Consider the following 8322-nt stretch of genomic DNA (forward strand, 5'->3'; position numbering starts at 1 on the left):
GATGAAGCAGAATCAGTAGGGTGGTTCTTTAGCAAGAATCTGATGGACGGCTAGTGAGCACGACTTCAGATTACCATTTCTGCCAAAAGGTAATATCAAGAACTCTTCTTAACCGCTCCTACAGGTGGAGATCGAATTGATATGGCAGCAAGAGCAGGAGAGAAAGAGACAGTGTAGTCAGAATATGTTGTCTCTTTCTAGAAATCAATAGTCACTCAAATGATTTTTGTTGTGTGTTCTGAGGGTTCGACCTGCTCTCCTATTTATAGCCTTAAAGAGAGGTTCTCCTAATCCCATTAGGAGTTTCCTAGTCCAAATCTTGTATTTGGATCTGCACTCTCTTTAACAGATAAGGATAATCCCTTATCTTATTTGTAGATAAAGATCAGTCCTCATAATCTAATTAAGAGTTTCCTAATCCAAATCTTTATTTGGATCTGGACTCTCTGAGTGGATAGCGATAATCCCTGATCCTATTTCCTGATCTAAATCACAGAACCGCCCACCTTTAATTAATCACATCAAGCCAGTTTGAATTGGGCTTTTAGGCCCATTAAGTGTATCTGCTCACTTACCCTCCAAACCGCTGCCCAGTTGGATATCCTTGTATGGCATGGGACCCAAACATTGATCTACACATCAGCCATAAGGGTTCAACCCAGCCTCTATTACAAGGCCTAGCGGAATTCACTGTAGGAGACAATGAACCCCTGAGTCCAACACCATGGGCTCTTAATGGGCCCAACATTTACACTAAATGGTCATTGTGTCAAGCCACCATATAAAAACCCAAGGGCTGTGGGCAGATGCTGAAGGGATAAGAAATCCATCACATGAATTTCAAAAATTTTTCTTTTCCCTTCAACTGGGAATCGAATTCCCTATTTAGAAAATCATATTTTCAAGGATCACTCTTGAACCATAAACTAAACCAGATCTGAACCAAAAGGAGGAGAGAGAGATAATACCTGATACAGAGAAATAATATCTCTCAATGGAGGTGTTCACGCCCAAGGTAGAAACCAAAAACTGCTCCCACTGAAAATGGCGCAGTGCAGGGTGGAGTAGGATCAGCAATGTCCTTCCTAAGAACTTGATTCTTCCTAAGAATCACCTGGACGGCTTGTGAATACAACTCCTACCAATCTTTTCTGCAAAAGATTGGAATCAAGACCCAATCTTGATTTCTCCCAAGCAATGGAGATCGAACTGCTATAGGCGGCGGCTAGAGAGAATTTGCAGGGTGCAGAATTCTCTCCTCTGTGATCTCAACTCTGAAGACTAGACTTGTGTCTGATGGATGTTGTGTCTAAAGGCTGCCGTCCCCTCTTCATTTTATAGACTTAAAGGGATCAGCTCCTAATCCCATTAGGAGTTGCTAACACAAATCATATATGGATTAGAAGTCCCTTTAAGATAAGGGATAATCCTTATCTTATTTGCAGATTAGATCAGCCAGTTCCTAATCTAATTAGGAAGTTTCCAAATCTAAATCTCATTTAGATCTTGGACTCTCTGAGTGGATAGGGTGTGGGCCCAATCCTATCAACTAATCTTATCTCAGAATTCGCCCCTTAAAGACTAATCAGATTAGCCCAATTCGAAATGGGCTTAAGGCCCATTTAGGGTTATGTATTCATTAAGCCTTCCAAACAGCTGCCCAGTTGGGCTTCCTTGTATGGCGTGGGACCCAAACATTGATCTACAATCAGCCACATGGGTTCAGCCCAGCCTTTGTTACAAGGCCTGGCCGAATACACTGTTATGGAGAATGCACCCCCTGAAACCCATCAGATGGGCTATATGGGCCCAACACTTACCCTAAGTGGTCCCTGGGCCAAGCCACCTTGTAACACCCAGGGACTGTGGGCAGATGCAAGATTAGCCCATCAGGTATTATCCTCAATGGCCTTACACTTAACCTCTCAGCCCATAATGATCATACACTGCCCGACAAGAGAGGACCTCTCCCTCGGCTACAAGGAACAGTGATGCACTCTCTCATATATGGATCCCGGGAATTAAAACCATTTGCAAATTATTTCGAAACCATAAATTATATACTTTTATATCTCATATAAAATATATTTTACAAAACAAATCTCAACGATTGAAATCGGCTATCGGCAGTCTTGGTTTCCATCAGTGAGAGTGCATCCCCAATCATTACCTTTGTCTGACAAAGGGGCTAATCCTGTCACTATGATCACCCACTCAGATGAATTCTCAAACTATCCCAACATACCCAGGTTTTGACCCCCGCTAAGGATCTCACTGATTGGTACACCAAAGACAGGCCAATCCGACACCTAGTGCAGTATCATAATCGACTATAGGGGTCGGGTGTAACTTTCCAGTTTTGCCCATCAATCTCCAAGGTCCAGGGCAATACAGGAAATCTGGTCCAGTTCAAAGATTCAATTAAGCCCACACTATGTGTGCCTAGGGTCTCACTCTGGTAGCTAAGACAAGCCACCCCAACCGACTTGGTGGCACCACAGTGACGGGTTGTCGAAGCCCTCAAAATTATTACTAGTCCCACAATAATATATTTGCAGTAAAAGTGGTTCTAGGTCCAATCCCACATGGAGCAAATCAATAATCTCTTAGCCGAATGGGTAAAGTAATTGTGTTGAAAAATTAAATAACTAAAATTAAAAGAATAGCAAACTAAACAAACTAAACAAACAAGAGAAAATCAGTCCTACCGAATTCTGGTTCAAGGGTTTGGGTTGAATTGATTGACCATCGATCCTAGGTACACTTCAGCATTCTTGCAATTCAAGCATTTAACCTTACATTTATTAGGATGGCCATAATAAACCTTGTGTTTTCCTAATTCAGTTGACCAAACCCAGCATTTGATCAACACTTATCACCACTCAATTGGGTACGATAGCGTTCCATGTTAAACAGTGATAGCATTAAGATTTGCGAAAACAGTTAAACCAAAATAACAATAATTGAGATAGCTGCAATTACTGAATCTTGTTCCATCGATTCCTTTAGATTGAATCATGTTAAAACATTGGTCAAAGGCTATCATGAACAATTGACCCAAAAAGATATCAACCTAATTGCTACTTGTACCATTATTCGTGACAATTACGGATCGCCGAAATCATGGATAGCAATAGGAAGATCAACATTAATTCAGTTTGTCAAACTAATTAACATCAACATCCAATAAAAATATGTACAAGAATCAATGAATACTTGAATTAGAAAGCAAGAAAATAAAGTAACTACAGGACCTCACAATGACACAATCGAATCTCCCCCCTTGAACCAGAAAAAGAAGCTTAGCTACTCATGATCTGCGCAATCTCCATGCCTTTCTTCTCCATAGCTGAACTGCTTTCTTGAGCTTCTTGGCCTCTTGATGATCTCTTGGATCTTGGAATGAGTGATGGTAGAGCTGGTTCGCCCCCCTCTTTATATAGCCAAAGGAGATGGCTGTTTTCCAACTCCTTCTAGGAGATCATCTTATCTTTAGGGAGTCTTGATCTTCTTTGAACTAATCCTATCCTATCTCTTATCTAATGCTCTAATTTCAATCTTCTTATCTCTCTAAGATTACATTCAAAACTTTAGATCTGATAAAACTCTCTCCTTGGAGATTACATTCAAAATTCGGACTCTTAACTCTTGAATTCGAGTTGGGCTGCTTCAAGGTACTTCTGCGAGTTGGGCTTAAGTTGTGAAATGGGCCTAGCTACGAACTTGCTCCGACTTTGGGCTCGTTTTTGTACTCGATGCGGGCCGAATCTGTCAAAACCCAAAACATAAAAGTTGTGGGCCTTCCTTTTATCTTTCTAATGCTTCTTGAATTGACCAATTCAGTGTCCGGAATTGAGAGTTAGGCCCAGACTACTGACTGTCGCCAAAACTGTGCAAAATCACCCGATTTGCCCTGTTTTCTTCCAATTGCCTTCTTTATTGCCCTAGATCGAAAGACAAGAGTAATGAGTTCATTTAAGTGATAAATAAATATAAAAGAGTGAATATTAGAGGATAAAAATAGGGTTCTTTTTGGTCTCATCCAGAGTGTCAGCCTTGCAGGATAGGTCTCCCTAGACCGACTCACTGGCTATGAACATTCTAAACTAACACGAGTCTCATTAAGTGACCAGTTTAAGGGTATTACATAGAAATATACCAAGGGAACATGAATCAAATATGCACTTTTATTCATTTACAATAAACTCATAAAGTACATCATTTTGATTGAAGCTTAGGGCATACAAAACTGTCTAACAGATGCAAGATTAGCCCATCAGGTATTACCCTCAATGGTCTTACACTTAACCTCTCAGCCCATAATGATCAAACACAGCCTGACTAGAGAGGACCTCTCCATTGGCTGCAAGGTACAGTGCTGCACTCTCTACATACATGGATCCCGGGAATTAAAACATTTTGCAAACATTTTGAAACCATAATATATATATGTACATCTCTATATAAATATATTTTGCAAAACAAATTTCAACGGTTGAAATCAACTATCGGCAGTTTGGGTTTCCATCAGAGAGAGTGCATCCCCGATCATTCACTTTGTTCGACAAAGGGGTTGATCCGGTCACTATGATCACCCACTCAGATGAATTCTCAGACTGTCCCAACATACCCAGGTTTTGACTCCCTCTAAGGATCTCACTGATTAGCATATCAAAGACAGCCCAATCCGACACCTAGTGTTGTATCATAATCAAGTCTAGGGGTCAGGTGTAACATTCCAGTTTTGCCCATCTATCTACAAGGTCCAGGGCAATACTGGAATTCTGGTCCAATTCAGGGTTTCAAAAAAACCAACACTGCATATACCACAGGTCTCACCTTGGCAGCTGAGACAAGCCACCCAACCAACTTGGCGGCACATCAGTGTCAGCCTTGGCAGGATAAATCTCCCCAGATCTATCCAACGATTGTGAAGATTCTAAGCTAACACTAGTCTCATATATGTTCAGTTTAAGGGTATTAAATGGAAACACACCATAATAACATGAATCAAATATGTACATTATTCATTTAGATTAAATGTCATAATGTACATCATTCTGATTGGAGCTAAGGGCTAACACTGTCTAATAGCTCCCCCTTACACTTAGGTCCAATCTGGCATAAGCTAGCTGATAGTTATAAATATGTAACCCTAGCAAGTGTACTAGTTATCAAGTAGTATAAAAATATCATTCCCACGGGGATTTAACAAAATAAGTATTAGAACCACAGTCTTCTCTAATTATTTGGACAATCGAAATTCAGATTTGAGCAAGAACTACTAGAAATAAAAACTAGAAAAAGAAAATAGAAGCAAGGGTAATCACTAACCAAATATGCAATGGATGAAATTGCTAGGGCTTTTGGTCCACCTAACCAATGTAATGAATATTAACGGATTCAATTTACCAAGATTATTTTCCATTCCCATAAGCTGAGGTCTTTCCTATTTTATTTAATATTCTCTCTCGAGATATACTAAAACTTCGTCCATCAAGTAACCCTTCGATCTCTCGAGTAGAGCTCTCAAGATGAAAATGCATTAAGTCCAAGAAAAACCATTAAATTCAGATGAATCATGTATATATATATATATCTCTATATACCATTCAATTCACATTATGAATTATTCAGTCAATTATGTGAATTCCTCTCTCGATTCATTCATATAACACAAATCAATTAAGAGGTGGCCAAGCTCTTAATTGCATTAAGCACAATAATTCATAGACTATATAGAAATCACAATCTTGGATAAATCATAAAGATAAAGATATATTCATTAACATGGTTAGGCTTTCCACAGTCCTAACAAGAAACAAATCAGATCATGATAAAAGAATTAAAGCAAACAAAGGGAAAGAAAGAACTCATGAATTCGCCCAAGGTATTGAGATCTCCTCTTCTTGCCTTCTTCTTGAAGTTTCTTGAATTCTTGATCTCCTTCCCCAAGTACTTGATTCATTTTCTCCTTTCTTGATAGATAGCTCAGTTCAGTTCGTGATCCCCCAGAGATGAGTGATTCCAAAGCTGGTCCACCCCCTCATTTATATAGCTTAAAGGAGAGGGGGTGGTCTCCAACTTCCTCTTGAAGTTTATCTTACAAGAATAGAAAGTCCTATTCTAATTCTACTCTTATCTCTTTATCTAATGAACTCAATCACTTTATCTTTCTAAGATTACATCAAGAATTCAGATCTGGAAGGACTCTTCTCAGTTTCTTCTTCTTGGATTCGTATTAGACCTCCTCTGCGAATTGGGCTTCAGCCAGACTTTTCTGCAAGTTGGGTTGCAGCTGCGGATTGGGCCTTCCTATGAATTTTCCCTGAATTCGGGCCCAGATTTGACCTTGATGTGAGCTGAATCTGTGAAAGCCAAAAAAATGAAAGTTGTGGCTTTTTCTCTTATCTTTCCAGTGAGTTTTGAATCAGCCCAATCAGAGTTCAGATACATGAGTTAGGACAAGATTACTGAACGATGTCAAAACTATGAAAAATCATCCGATTTGTCTTTCTTTGCTCCTGATGCATTATTTCATGCCCTGAACCGAAATACAAGAAATATGAGTCTAATTAAGTATTAATTCAGTATAAAAGACAGAATATGAGGGGATAAATTATGATAGATTTTATTCTCATCACCGGCGTCCTAGACTTTCCACGTGTTTATAAAACACTTTTTGTATTAGTAGTTTAGTCAATGGGTCTACCACCTTCTCTGTTGATGCTACCTTTTAATATCAATCTCCCATAGATCTAGTGTTGTCATACAACAGTGGAATGGGTGATGTATTGAATTCCAAATTCTAGAATGAACACATTCATTCATTAGGAAGCCTCACTTACGGCAATGTGTTCGGCTTGGGTTGTGGACCGTTATTCTTACTACTTAGGACCCCTGTTTGCTGATCTTTCAGCTAATAGCACACGATCCTATCATGAAAATGTAATCAGTTGTAGACTTTCTATCATCTAGATCTGACTGGAAGTCGGCATCAATATACCCCTGAATCTGTAGTGAACTACCTTCGAATACTAGACAAAACTCTTTTGTCCTTCGAAGGTATTTTAGTATGTTGTTCACAACGATCCAATGCTCCTACCCTAGGTTTGACTGGAATCTGCTTACCACACTCACTACCTGAGAAATGTCAGGACGAGTGCACAGCATGGCATACATGATGCTCCTATGGCTAAGGCATAGGGAGCGTCCTTCATGCCCTCAATCTCTTCGGGAGTCTTGAAAGACATACCCTTGGAGAGAGTGACTCCATGCCTGAAAGAAACATTTTCTTTCTTGAAGTTCCCCATACTGTATCTTTTGACTATTTTGTCAATGTAAGCAGATTAGGATAATCCTATTATCCTCTTCGATCTATCTCTATAGAGTCGAAGACCCAATATGTAGGAGGCTTCTCCAAGATCTTTCATGGAGAATTTTTGTGAAAGTCATACTTTCACTGTAGTCAACATTCCTACATCATTCCCAATGAGTAGAATGTCATCTACATGCAGAACCAGGAACGTAACCTTATCCCCACTGGATTTCCTGTAAACACAGGGCTCATTCGGATTTTGCTCAGAGTCAAACTGTTTGACGGTAGAGTCAAACCTAATGTTCCAACTCCTAGAAGCTTGCTTAAGTCCATAAGTAGATCGGTTTAGTTTACATACCATGTGTTCCTGACCCGCATCTATGAAACCTTGTGGTTTCTGCATATAGATATCTTCATTCAGGAATACTATTTTGACATCCATTTGCCAAATCTCGTAATCATGGTACGCTGGTACAACTAGCAGGATCCTAATGGATTTAAGCATGGCCACTGGTGAAAATGTTTCCTCATAATCGATTCCTTCTTTTTGAGTGTACCCTTTCGCCACAAGATGAGCCTTATAGGTCTCAACCTTACCATCGGGGCCCTTCTTTCTCTTATAGATCCATTTGCAACCAATTGCTTTTACTCTAAGGGGCGGATCTACCAGAGTCCAGACTCCATTGGTCTCCATTGAGTCCATCTTAGCTCTCTTAGCATCTACCCACTTCAAGGAATCTATGTCCAACATAGCTTCCGTATAAGTTACAGGATCCTCCTCACTGGTCGTGGCTTCCACCAAGTAACTTTTTTGGTCATAGTTGAAACAGACTGGAGGCCTGAAAACCTGGGTAGATCTCCTAGGTTGGTCATTAACTAGAGCTTGTGGGACATCTCCCACTACCCATGAACTCTTCTCATCAAGAACAACTTCTTGATGATGATTGTTCAGGATGTAATCATCTTTCAAGAAATTGGCATTTCGACTATAGAACACCTTTGGT

Source organism: Nelumbo lutea, chromosome 8, assembly GCF_056320005.1.
Source record: "Nelumbo lutea isolate HS-2025 chromosome 8, American lotus-T2T, whole genome shotgun sequence".
Lineage (NCBI taxonomy): Eukaryota > Viridiplantae > Streptophyta > Magnoliopsida > Proteales > Nelumbonaceae > Nelumbo > Nelumbo lutea.